The 14,607-nt window shown below is 38.3% G+C and overlaps 1 protein-coding gene across 1 annotated transcript in view; it reads left to right on the top strand.

The window, feature by feature from the left end:
- The first annotated feature begins 3,639 nt into the window (after window positions 1-3,639).
- The window catches only part of Klp98A (kinesin-like protein 98A), a 136,157-nt gene continuing 125,189 nt past the window's right edge, over window positions 3,640-14,607 (top strand). Inside the window, exon 1 of the mRNA XM_076456277.1 lies at window positions 3,640-3,856. The gene's annotated coding sequence lies outside the window, so the exon portion shown is untranslated. The remainder of the gene's footprint in view (window positions 3,857-14,607) is intronic.

Genomic DNA, 14,607 nt, shown 5'->3' with positions numbered 1-14,607 from the left:
TTAAACACTATATATATATGTAGTAACATTTTAGGCGCTGTCATGGGCTCCTTTACTAACACTCGAATCTTTTTTTTTTTTTTTTTTGCTGAACGCATACTGCATTCACTCACAGACGCTTGATAACTTTGTGATATTGGGCGTCTGCAACATAAAAGCTTTCGAAACCCTTGTATATACTTGATCAATTTGTTGGTTACTTCACCTTTGTCTAATCTAAACTTTTTGATATAATTACAAACCAGATTTCTTATTGTTTTGTATTAAAAGACTGGATTCCAGCAATCATGATATTTGGGTTCCCAGAGAAGTTATTTCTCATCACACACAAAACTGGATGCTCTTTCTTGCATAAATAAATTCCCTTATGATCTCCTCCTGCATACTTGAGGTTCACTTTTTGAACACCTGTTGTTGCAACATTTTTCCAGGTAACGTGTAATGTGATGTTGGATGTGTATACCGAAATACATACTTTTATGATGACGAGAAACCCACTTGAAGTAAAAATGTATTCTCAAGATGGCTGGTAAGAGCATTAACATTTTAATTAATATAAAGTACAGAACAACGTTTCGACCTTCTTAGGTCATCTGGAGGTTAACAGTTGCTAACTGTCTTTGTTAACCTGAAGGTTAGGTTGGCGGCATTTATCACTAACTGCCCTTTACTAATAAAAATTAAAACTGATCATGGTTGAAATAGAAAGGCTGCTTGTCGCCGGATTTAGATCTTGTAATCAAGAGATTGCTTGTCGAGCACCCTAACAACCAGGCTTCGAGTGCAATTAAAAAATCATTTAGAACTCATTTCTCACAATTTTAATCTTATAAAAGAAGAAAATCACAGTCAGAGTTGAATCTTTCAAACCATGAACACAAAACGTAATTCTGGAAAGCTTGGTGTTAATAAATAAATAATGCCTTCAGCCATGATGATAAGTTATTGTACCACTCTGAACAGACAATTTCGTGCACACATATTTTATTGGTAATATATATATATATATGGTGTCTTTATTTGCGTTATGTTAACATTTTATTTTTGTACATGTGTTATCCATGTTGATATACCATTAACTAGTGAGAATTTTTAAAATTAGACAACACTGCTGTAATTTGGTGTCATTCTAAGAACATATGTTTTGATAATTTTGATTGTGAAGTTAAATTCAAGAAATGAGAATAGCAGAAATTATCATTAAAATTCTCATAGGAGTGTTGCTGGAAAATGTTTGAATGCTGAACATTTTAAAACGTTTAAAAGTATTTAAGATGTATATAAAGATAACAATGTGTGTGTGTGTATTGCACTCTCTGTTACTCTCGAGTCTTGAATTATGCAAAATCTAACATATCTCCTGCCTCAGAGTTCAAGGAACCAATAGCTGCACCACAAATTAATTCTTCATGTTTTGATCGTTTATAATGATGATACAATACACAATCATGCATTTATAATTGACTATACCAGTGCCAGACGTTACACGTGTCTAGACATTTGCTACTTTGTGACAATCGTATATTACCTTGCTTATAATGCTTATATTGTGCTTATTGCTGACAATAGTAAAAAAACAAACAGAGTGACATTAATAGAACAAAATATTACTAGTGGATTTAAAAATATGCATTACATTTAACAGAAAAGTATATGTTATGATTGGTGTTATTTGTGATATTTTCAAATGGCACAGTTATTACTAAATGTTCCTGTAAAAATTGGTAAACATTGTCGTAAATAATCTTATATGGTCTAACATGACCAGATGGTTGAGGCGATAGACTCGCAATCTGAGGGTCGCAGGTTCCAATCCCTGCTACACTAGAAATGCTCTAGGTTCCCAGTAAATTTTTTGAACACATTTATAGATCGATTTTTTCCTGTCCTCAATTCTGCTTTTTAATGCTCATAAAAGGTTGAAATTTACACAGATTAGATGAGTAAATTTTAAGAAATATTGATTTTTATTAATCCAGTGGTATTCTACCATAATATAACATGTAATTGATTTATATATGTTCTTTTTTTACAAGACTAGATATGGAAGAACAACCTTCAACAGCGATAAAAGTTCACTGTTTTCAATATTTTATGTTTAGATGCGTCTCCAATAACTGTTAAACGCTGGTCCGGAAATTTTATACAAGTAATTGAACAACCACGAACAATCAGTCCAATTAAACATATTCAAATGAAATAAACCTCCATCTCATATTAACTCTTTCAAGTCTTTGTACTTCTCTTTAAAATTAACATGAGTTGTTTGTTTGTTTTCGTTTTTGAATTTCGCGCAAAGTTATACGAGAGCTATCTGCACGAACATGATTCACGTTCAAGAGAGTATGTCACAGAAGAGAGCACAAGTAGTTATAAGCCAATGAAACAAACATTATAGTGTAACTTTCTTGTGGTTCAGTAATATATCTATGAATTCATAACGCTAAAAATCGGGTTTAATACTCACACTGACACAACACAGTGTATTGAGTAGCTTTGTACTTAATAGCAAACAGACAAACAGTCCTTTGTCCAAGGTAATAGATTGTGTAAGTTGCGATCTTCTTAAATCCAGTTAGAAAGGACACTATTTCTAACATTCAGAGCACTTGCAAGAAAGTTTAAGACCATTACCTGAATAAATAAATGTTCTGTATTAGGTAAAAAACATTAAAATATTATAATGTTCCCCAACATCAAAGTGTTCCCTCCCTTCTCTCTGGTTCTTCCTCGATTTGAACTTTAAAATTACACTTTTATTATAGAAACTTTTAGTTATTAATGATGTTATTCTCACCTGTAAGTAATCGGTGAACCTGGGGACACCACACTTTCAATTGTTTTACTGAAACATTTCAGTACATAAGATATCCCAATTTACAAGTGCTAAAATGATGTCCTTGCAGGCCTTTACACCCGTGACATAAGAAATATTCACGATAGAATAACTTTAAATGTAACCCCCAAACAAACGGTAAATATTATACACCATTTGCGCTTACAAAACTCAACACTTCAACTGAATTACAAATAATCTGTATGGATACCACATATAACCAGTCAGAACTTTTAGCTGAAGCAAACGAAGTACCTAGACATAATATGGAACCCCTCAGTGGTACACCGGAATGTTGGCAGATTTACAACGCTAAAAACGAGCTTTCGATATCTGTCATATGCAGAGCACAGATATCTCTTTGCGTTGTTTTATGGTTAATTACAAACAAACAAACACAGTTTGGATTATACTTAATTTGTAACAAAGTAATGTGTGATTGCCACAGTGCATTTGTCAGTTTGTAACATGTGTAACATCTGACAGTGGTATTGTGAGTTTAGGTGCTTGATAATGCGTTGTATCATCAATATAAATCATTGATACATGAAGATGACTGAATGTGTAAAGTGGTGCATATTGTAATACGCCAAACTTAATCACAAAAATAAAATGTGAATGACTATTCGTAAAATATATTTATTCAATTGGTGCAATTTTAGCTGTTTTCGGAAGTTTTATTTTCACCATCTGTTTTTTGTGAGAGTGTATTTTTGTTTAAAATTTCTTCTTCAGCCCTATAACAAAATGATAAATATCAGCTCATAATTATAATTGACGTAAAATAACTGTAGCAAAATTTTAGAGAAAGCGCTGTGATCATTTATGCAGCTCGTGACAGTTCTACAATAGAAAAACAGTTTATTCACGCTGTTTTGGTTGGGAAACGTTGTTAATATTAATATTAGCTCAGGTGAAAAAATAAATAAATAAAAAATCTTATACGATGATTTAAGAAGAATTCATCATACTGAAGTAAACTGTAATATACATACATTTGCACAGGTTACACCTTACAGTGTGAGTTCAGTGTTTGTAATTAGTCTTATATTCTTTTCAAATTATGATTTAAATTTAATGCTAACACTCAGTAGTGCGTAGTACACAATCCAGTACTATTGACTTAAGTATTATAAGTATAATGCCACTGAATCTACTTTTAGTAAAAGTAGTGCTATTACTAGTGGTACTAGTATTTTGTAGTCAAGTAGTAGTAATAAACTTTAAGTGAGTGATAATACTTTATTAATAGTTAATACTCAAACGGTTGATTTCAACAGAGTTCAAAGCTTAAAGTTTATAAAGTTTAACATATTGACGATATTTTTAAAAATATAAACTTAGTTAAAAGTTTTAGTACCTATCAGCAAGATACTACTAGTACTAAGTCAAAAACACATGGATACTTGTAATTTGTGATTTAAAACTGCCTTTTTTATATTCAAGCATATATTCTTTTACTGTGACCTTAACTTTTAAGTGGTTAGTCACCTTGTCTTTTCTGTTTGAATTTAATATTTTCTGAACACTTCATAAATTTATTGACAATAAAATGTAATATTTTTATAATTGCATAATTGTTTTCATTTTTGTTCAAATATTTTGACTTGTTATCTGTAAAGTTATAGACAAAAATTTGTTCTATTTCTATGGAAATATATTAACCCCATATAAAGTGTTGATTATGTACGAAATATTGTTTCGTAAATAAACAAGCTGTAGAGGCAACATAACTCAAAATGTTTTTCTTATAATGTTATATTGCTGCTGTTCCAGTTTTAACAGCTGCATTATCTAGTTATGTGTCCAGAGAAAGATGCATTGTTTTTCTATTGTTTCTTGCTTTGTTCTTCCCAACACTTTTCAATTGACCTCCATTCCTTCATTTTATAGCAGGTTAGCTTGAAGCTTGATTGGGTTATACCTCAGTCCAACACATCTAGATACCTTTTCACTTTTTTGATATTGGCATTTTTAAAGATTTTACAGGGTCAAAGGTCAAACAACCCTAAAATGTGTACCTTGGGCTTATCTGTCATCACAGGTACAACAATAAAGATCAAAATTGGCACAGTTATAAATTTTCATGCACCAAACAAATAAAAGAAGTTGGATTTGACCCTTTTTTGGGGGTGGGGTATATCATGCAACAAAGCATAATTTTGAGACTACTGGTCAATTAATCAAACATATTTTGACCATCTTGCATAGAATTTACTACAAAGATGCCTTTTTGCAGGTTACAAGTGATGATAGAGACAGTATTCTGTTTTTCAGGATTTGTCTGGTGTCATTTTAGGAATGTTGCATTTGCTTGTAAATACTGACCTCTTTAATAAAGTTTGCATTTTGTCTTTTAAAGAATATGCATATTCACCACAATGTACTTACTATTATTTTTATAAACAGAAAAAAAACATACACCTCATCACTAAAATAATTATAACTCAAAGTAAAACATCCTAACAAAGTTTAGATGTTTTTATTACATTTTTTAATAAAATTAAACTGACATAGCAGAGGCTAAAGTTGCATATTTATTGGGGTTCTAGATAGTAATTCCAACATGTTACTTCCTTTTGTTCATAAGATTAGCTATTTTTGTTCATTGCTGTCTGCTATATGTGAAAGATTATTATGCATGCCAACATGAATTATTAAGTTAATGTCATCACTTAAGGTGCCTCATATTCGACAGATGCTTTAGTACAGACTTCAGGTACTGGCAACCTATGGGTAGATTTGTGTATGTTTATTTGCAGGGAGATGGAATGTTATATGGGTTAACCTCTATGTTCAGACATCTTCCCACTTTTTAACAAACTTGTGGAATCTGGGCAGGACTTTGATTGCCTGTTTCCACCTCCTGAATTTGCTATGCCTTTCCTTATCTTTCCCGAGGATACTTTTTGGCCTTCCACAGATCTTAGAACTTTATTTATAAGGTATGTGATGTTTTATCCCTTGTTTCTGTATCTTATGATCTGTGTTCTCTATTACTGCATGAAAGTATATTCTTTTCAACCCTACTTGTTTTCCACCTCTTTCTTACCATTACACCTCTGATGCAGTATTTTTTTACAATCTATTTCCTGACTGAGGATTTTCATCAAAATCATAAAAGATTTTTGGGAAACATTTCCATCCTTACTTCCAATTGGCTTGTTTGTTGTCCTCAGCTCTGGCTTTACAAGTGTGGTTTATCTGTTGGTAGGATCTTTTAGGCCATGATGCTGATTTGTCTAGAACCCATTTATCTGTTCCTTATCATTGGGATTTGATTATGACTCAATTTTTAAGACTTTTTGTCTTTGATGTGGTCTCGGAGTCCTTGGAGTTTCAGGTAGCATCTGTCAAGCATGAATCTACCCTTTCTCATCTAGTTGCCTGTTTATTTCAGTCAGAACTGAATGTGATACTAATTCTGGTTTCCTGTCCTTCCCCTTTCCAACCCTTACCTATCCTTCCTTCTCATGGTGCTACAGCTCATCATTTTTCTTGATGATGTACGGTATGCTGCCAGTAGTTCCAGAGATTATCTAGTAGGTTCAAGCCCAATGGAAGCTTGGCTTGCAGCTTTCATTCATTGGGGGCATCCTTTAATCATCGATGTTTGGGTCCTTCAGGTTTTGTGAGAGGGTCTTGAAATGTTATTTCTTGCTCCAGCTTTCTTTTTCCAAGTATCTGTGTCATTTCATTCTCCTCAGGATCCCATAACTTGCCAGCATCTGTTAGTAGTGATACAGGACCTCCTCACCCACCTAGCTATCATACCAGTTCCATGTCATTCACTGGGGTTTCACTCTTGTCTGGTTGTTGTTCTAAAAGAAACCCAGGGACTGGAAGCCTGTCATAGATTTGTTCACCTCCCACATTTTACCATGGACATCTTCTATGCTTATCTGCTTATTTCCATCTCAGAACAATCTTGTCCTTATCTTTGGTTTATCCATTGAGGGGTGGTGTACCAATTTTGCACCCTATCTGTTGGAATGATTTCTGCTCTTTATGTTTTCTTTTTGGTGGCGAGAGATTTTGCTTTTCATCTTCATGCTCTGGGGCTGTATATCCATTCTTTACATGGACCCCTCAGTGTGGATTCCTGTACGTGGTGAGGGGACCTCCCAGGGAAGGTTCTGTTCTATCTGGTTACCTTCTCTGGGATCTAAACATCCACCCATGTGTTTGCCGTGTGTGGCGACCCGTGAAGGGGAGGAGAGGATCCTGGTGGTTGAGGGGTCCAACCCTAACACACCACTTTGGCCTCGAATTCCTGTAGACGGGCAGCCTTTGGGTGGCCCCCCTTGGGTCAATCGGCTGGTCCACTTGGGCTAGAGTCAACCAAGTACCAGTGTTGGAAGTTCTCAACAGATGTTGTGGACATTGTGCCTGATGCTGGTGTTTGGGTATAGTGCTCACGAAACCCTGGCGTTGCTGCATTGTCCTTGCATGACTTTGTAGTGCGTCCCCTTGTAGGGCTCCATGGTGGGTGGGGTCAGTGGGTACCGAAATTTTTTCTTTTTCCTATGGATCCTCCAAAAAATGTAAATAAAATTGTAAAAAACAGTCAATGGGTAAGTGACCACATCTTGAATACTCAGAACAGCAATCTTCAACATCAATAACACACGTACCTCATTTTCTTATACTACATTCTCTTTCGGAAAAACCTTTAGGGCAAATGTCCCCTTTTTTATTCAAAATGGACTAGAGGGACTTGCTGGCTCTCCAAAGTCAGTAAAGAAACTTCGATCTGGTGACATATTGGTTGAAACATCCACATCCCAACACAGTGAACTCCTCTTGAATTCAAAGGCAATTGGGGATATTCCTATTGAGGTTACACCCCATGCTACCTTGAATTCTTCATGAGGAGTTATTGTTGAAAGGGATTTGAAGAACGTTCCCGAGTCAGAGATTCTCGCTGGTCTCTCCACTCAAGGAGTTTCTGCAGTGAGGTGCATCTCCACTCGCAAAGATGGAGTTACACTGCCAACAAATACCCTCGTTTTAACATTTACTTCACCACGTGCACCTGCCACCATCAAGGCAGGTTATCTCATTTGCAGGGTTCGGCTATACATACCAAACCCTCTTCGATGTTTCCAATGTCAGAGATTCGGCCACTCAAAGACATCTTGTCATGGTTCCCTGACATGTGCTTGTTGTGGAGGCAAGGACCACGATGCCTATGACTGTGACATGAACCCACATTGCGTAAACTGCAATGTTTCTCACCCCTCTTACTTTCATTCTTGCCCAAAATGGTTGGAGGAAAAAGAGGTGCAGCGTTTGAAAACGACACATAACATTAGTTATCCTGAGGCTCGGAAATTGCTGTCCACAACTCCATCTCGGACATATGCTGCTGCACTTCATTCCACAACTACAGTGGGAGTGCAGACAGATCTCTCTGTGCCTCCAAGAGAATTGTTTTCAAAATAAATGAAAAGCCTTTTGACCTCCGTGGTTAAAAAAAGGTTGATGAATCGACTTCCACACCCATCTCTGTTCCTCCCATACCTTCCAACAAACCTCAAGATCCACGTCCTTCAGTTTCAAATACAGGCATTTCTTCTGATACATCTTTTTCTCACACCACAAGAGACAAAACAATTATTCGTCCGCATCCTCAGTCACTGGATTCCCCTTCCAATAACAAAAACCTGCCCACCCGACCCAGAGCAGGATCCATGGAGGTTGATAGACCTCCTCCGACTAAAGACAGTAAAGAAAAAAGACGTGGTCGTAAACCGAAGGGTTCTCCAGCCACTTCACCTACCCGTTCTTAAAAAATGGCCACCTTGATACAATGGAACTGTCGAGGTTTACGTTCTAATCTGGATGATATCAAAACGCTGATTGCTTCCTACCATCCTGTTTGTCTTTCTTTACAAGAAACATTTCTCAAAACTGCTGATACTGTCTCCATTTGGCAGTTTTCTCTGTACAGAAATGACAGTTTGTGTGATGGTCGAGTACATGGAGGGGTGGCACTGTTGGTTGATCAACACGTGCCCACCCTGTCTTTGTCACTCAACACACCCTTGGAGGCTGTAGCCATCCGTGTTTCCTTGGGTCATACCATCACTGTTTGTTCTCTGTACCTGTCCCCTGGAGAGACATATGATCAATCAGATCTTGATGCTCTCATTGAACAATTGCCATCTCCATTTCTAATCCCAGGGGATTTTAATGGATATCATCCCCTCTGGGGAAGTGCTATTATTGATGGGAGGGGCCGATCTGTAGAGCGGATGCTCTCTGATCACAATCTTTCTCTTTTCAATACTGGTTCTTCCACTTATTTTCATGCACCTAGTCAGTCGTTTACTGCTATTGATCTCTCAGTTTGCTCCCCTTCATTATTCTCCCATTTTTCATGGAGGGTTGACAGTAATCCACTAGGCAGTGATCATTTTCCGATCCTTTTGAGAGAGACTGGCCGTGGTCAATGCCACCCTACCTGCGTGCCCCTGTGGAAGCTGGATCAGGCAGACTGGTCCACTTTCACTGCTCTCGCAGAACTTGATCCTGCCATCGTAAATCAGCCATCAATAGACGACTGTGTAGCAGCGGTAACTGACTGTATTACACATGAAGCTGCTCAGTGTATTCCTAAAACCTCAACACGTTTTCCACGATATCCTCGTCCGTGGTGGAATCCTGCTTGCCACTTGGCACGGAAGACTCAAAAGCGGGCCTGGGATACTTTTCGTAGATATCCCACACTTTCAAACTGGGTTGCTTTCCAACGGGCCCGTGCACATGCTAGGTGGGTAAGACGTCATAGCCAGAAGGAATCTTGGATTAAGTTCACAACCAGCATATCTTCAACCACCAGTTCCAAGATCATATGGGACAGGATTCGAAAGGTTAATGGGCACTACAATTCTGTCCCCCTCTCAATCTTACTCTTTGATGGTCAGAAGGTGACTGATGTTCGGAACATCACTAACACTCTAGGTGAAAGCTTTTGCCGGGTATCTAGCACTTCTCCTTGTTCCTCCACCTTCCTGGCCATCAAGACTTGGGCAGAGCAATCACCTCTTTCCTTTCGAACTGTTTCTTTGACTATAATTGTCCCTTTACCCTGGTGGAACTAAAAATGGCCCTTCATCGGTCTGCCAATACATCTGTTGGACCTGATGATATTCATTATGACATGCTGCACCATCTATCTCGTGCTTCTCTTGATGTCCTTCTGATTGTTTTCAACTGGATCTGGCAGGAGAATGTTTTTCCTGATGCCTGGCGCCAGGCTATTATTTTACCTTTCTCTAAGTCAGGGAAAGATCCCAAGATTCCTTCAAACTACCGTCCAATTGCTTTGACGAGCTGTCTCTGTAAGACATTAGAAAGGATGGTTAATGCTCGTCTTGTTTGGTTCCTTGAATCAAACAACCTCCTCTCGCCCACCCAGTGTGGGTTCCGTCGACAGCACTCCACCACAGACCGCCTAATTCATCTTGAAACATCTATCAGAGAAGCCTTTCTCAACCGCCAACATCTTGTATCAATATTCTTTGACATAGAGAAGGCTTATGACACAATATGGAGGTATGGCGTTTTGTGAGACATCCATACATATGGGTTATGTGGCCATCTACCCATGTTTATTAAAAATTTTTAATGGGCAGAAGATTCCAACTTCGTGTTGGTTCGACACTTACCCGTTCTTTTGTACAGGAACTTGGAGTCCCTCAAGGCTGTGTATTGAGTGTTACACTCTTCAGTATAAAGATAAATGCCATCACTGAACAACTCCCTTTCACTGTTACGAATGGGCTGTATGTCAACGATTTTCACATCTCATGTCAGTCGTCAAACATGAGATATATTGAGCGCCAACTACAAACTGCCCTCAATTGTGTACGGAAGTGGACTCTGGCGAACGGCTTTAATTTCTCTCTCTCCAAAACTGTATGCATGCACTTTTGCCGTCGACGGGGTATTCACCCTGATCCTGAACTTCATATCGGTGAAGTTTTGCTGCCAGTGGTCTCGGAGACCAAGTTCTTGGGGCTTATCTTTGATTGTAAACTGACCTTTATACCACACTTGAAGCAGCTTCGGGTCAAATGCACAAGAGCACTGAACATCCTCCGTGTTCTCTCTTCTACCAGTTGGGGGGCAGATTGCTGTTCAATGTTAAAGGTATATCGTGCTCTTATTAGATCGAAACTTCGATTATGGATCAATGGTCTATGGCTCTGCCAGACCCTCGCCTTAAAGATGCTGGACCCCATTCATCACCAAGGACTTCGACTCTGCACTGGGGCTTTCCGTACCTTTCCAGTTCAAAGTATATACATTGAATCTCATGAACCTTCTCTACACCTTCGCCTACCAAAGCATCCCACCTGGAAATGTGTTTTCCTTCCTCGGTGGGCAGTACTTTTTCAGAACAGACGATCTGTCATTGCTCCGTTTGGCCTTCGCATCCGGGCGCAATTGAATGATTTGGGTCTGTCCTTGGATAACATTGCAGATTCCATAGGTCGGCCCATCCCACCATGGCTTATTACAGCCCCCAAATGTGACATTTCTTTCAGTCACCTAAAAAAGGCAGATACTCCAGATTGGAAGTACCATCTTTTATTCAATGAATATCTTTCAAACAATCATTCAGTTCCCATTTATACAGATGGTTCCAAATCAGGTAATTCAGTGGGCTCTGCTATGGTTTGCTATGGGTCAGTAGTTGCACGCAGAATCCCTTCTACAGCTTCTGTGTTTACTGCTGAACTGTATGCCATATCTCTTGCCCTGGATCATATTGCAGCTGAGCAGTACTCCAACTGCACTATTTACACTGATTCACTTAGTTCTATACTTGCCTTGGAATTGCTACACGTTAGCACACATCCTATTCTCGCTGATATTCCAAACCGACTGGCCCATTTCTCATTAGCAGCTACTTCAATCCAGTTTTTCTGGATACCAGGCCATGTTGGCATCCGTGGGAATGAGCTTCCAGACATGGCAGCTAAATATGTCTGCTTCAGCACCATCACTCCTATGCCTATTCCGTACATGGACTATGGTGTTGTCTTCAAGGCTCGGCTCCGTGCCAGCTGGCAGTCCACTTGGAGTGAGCAACGCGACAACAAACTTTTTCAAATCAAACCCACAATTGGACTTTGGCCATCTAGCTTCCATAAAGTTCGGAAGGAGGAAGTTGTTCTCACTAGGCTACGCGTTGGTCACAGTTTTTTAACTCATCATTTTCTTTTATCTGGAATTGATGCACCAATGTGTAGTTTGTGTAACACTCAAATCACTATCAGCCACGTTTTACTTTCTTGCCATCATTACAATTCTCAATGACGGCAATATTTTAAACATATTTTTTCCCAGGGTCAGTCTGTAACAGGGACAGAGTTATTGGTGATGGTGACTCTGTCCACCTTGATAATGTTTTTAATTTTTTAATGGCCATTGATCTTTTTAATCTCATTTAAGTGTTGCATATTTATTCATTACACCTTTTTAATTGTGGTTCCTTTTTTTAGTTTTAATCTCTCTCCTTCAATTTGACATTGGACAATGGCCAGAACATTAAATAACTCGACACCAGGACTAGAAAGGCCAACTTCAGGTGACTAACGCTACTGTTTGAACTATCCATTTGAACCACTCGTTAGTCGTCCTGGCGAGTTGTTATTATACTTTTGCTGCATATCATTTCACACTTTTACTACTTTACTTTTTAGTACTGCCCATATTGACTCCTAACCCGGAACCAGGACAAGAAAGACCAACATCAGGTGACTGATGGTGGTTTTTAAACTTACCTGTTAGTCTTCCTGGCGGGTTATGATCATTACCATTCTGCTACAGGTAGTCCTTTACAACTGTGTTGACTGGATGTCAACATTGGTTTTTACGCCATTTTCTGTTTTAATTGCCGTTTTGCTTTTATATTCAATTACTTTTACAAATTTTACTCCATTTACTTGACTTTTATCTTTTTACTGGACATTTGGCTACTCATTGTTACAATTTTGCTATGTATCTTTTAAAACTTCTATTCTTTTACATTTTGATACTGGTTGCTATGACACATAACCCAGAACCAGGACTGGAAAGACCAACTTCAGGAGACTGACGGTAGTTCTTGAACTTACCTGTTAGTCTTCCTGGCGGGTTATGATCATTACCTTTTTGTTAGAGTAAATACCTTACAACTTCTTATACTCTGCTTTCTATCTTAACATTGTAGACTAGGTGTCAACATTGGTTTTATACTTTTTTGTTTTACCTTCATTTCCATTTATGTCTATTACTACATTTATTTATTTTTACATTTTTACTGAATGTCTGGCGCAGATAGCCTCGCTGCTTTGTGCCATAAAACACTAAATCAATCAATCAATCAATCAACTTTACATGGATGACTGGCTACTTTTGGCCCATTTGAAATAGAAGTCAGCCAATCATAGTTATCAGCTCCTTCTCAAAGCTGCTTGGGTAGGTTAGTTGATCAAATTGGAAAAGCCATTCCTGCATCCTACACAATACCTTGTGCATTTGGCCAAACCTTCATCTCTGACTCAGTTCTATGGAATTGTCAGTTTGCTTTACCCTGTCTGCTTCCTTACTTGCTGCACGCAACATTTTGTTGTTTTTAGGGATGTGGTCTTCTCTGACACTTTTAACCTCCCTTGGCCATGCACATGTGTGCTCCCTTCAGTAGACTATGCATGATCAATGATATTTTGGTAAATATCACTTGGATGCTCCCATAACACTTTCTTCTTCCCTTGTCGATGATCTCCTTTGGTGGTTGGAAAAGACTTGCATTGACAGGTGTCCCACTTTTTCTTTCTCATCCAGATTTACATCTGTTTGTAGATGCATCCCTGTAGGGCTAGTGTACATTAGCTAATTACCAGGAGGCTTCAGGTTATTGGTCTGTTGATGAATTGTTTTTGCATATCAACATCCTAGCTGTTCATCAAGCTTTGGATCACTTTTTTCTCATTGCCATACATTGTTTGGTAGTGATTCATTCTTACAGTTCAACAGTGGCAGCTTATATCAATCACCAATGTGGCACCTAGTCGAAATCTCTGTTTTCATACATTGGATCTCCTATATTGAGCCTACATGCAATATATTTATTTAATTGCATGTCATGCCTGAGTGCTTACAACCTTGTGAAAGATTGTCTTTCTTTCCATGACAGGATTTACTGTCCTCTTGTTTTGTAGTGGCTTTGCAATCTGTGGGGTTTTCCTTGTCTCAGTGCATTTGCCACCATCCTAAATTACTATTTGCTCTTCTTCTGGTCCCTGGTACCTTATTATCAGGGTTTGACTATAGGTGCCTTCATTTAGGACTGGTTATACAAATTTCTGTATGTTTATTCTCTTATCTTATTGCTACATTATGTTGTTTCCATTTTCCATTCCACTTCTTGCAGGTCCTTCTAATCACTTCCTACTGGCCAGCTAAACCATGGTTTTCTCATTTACTCTGACAACAATTATTCCTTCCTGTACCATTTCCTTCATTGTCAACCCATGTCACTGGCTTGCCACTTGAACTTCACCTGGCTTTGTTTGGCCCTTGGTGAGAAGCTCTGGTTCCTCCCATTATATAGCTTTTCAGTTGGCTTATTCCTTATGTCCTTCCTCCATGGAAGAGTATCGGTGAAAGTGGAATGTTTTTCACACCTGGGCTTGGAGGAATTCCTGCTGCTCTTCCTACTGTTGCTAATTTCTTTGAGTTACTCATGAGGTTTTTCATCTGGGGGTCATTGGTCT

This window comes from Tachypleus tridentatus, chromosome 9, assembly GCF_004210375.1.
Source record: "Tachypleus tridentatus isolate NWPU-2018 chromosome 9, ASM421037v1, whole genome shotgun sequence".
NCBI lineage: Eukaryota > Metazoa > Arthropoda > Merostomata > Xiphosura > Limulidae > Tachypleus > Tachypleus tridentatus.
This window is presented reverse-complemented; position numbering and strand designations above follow the sequence as displayed.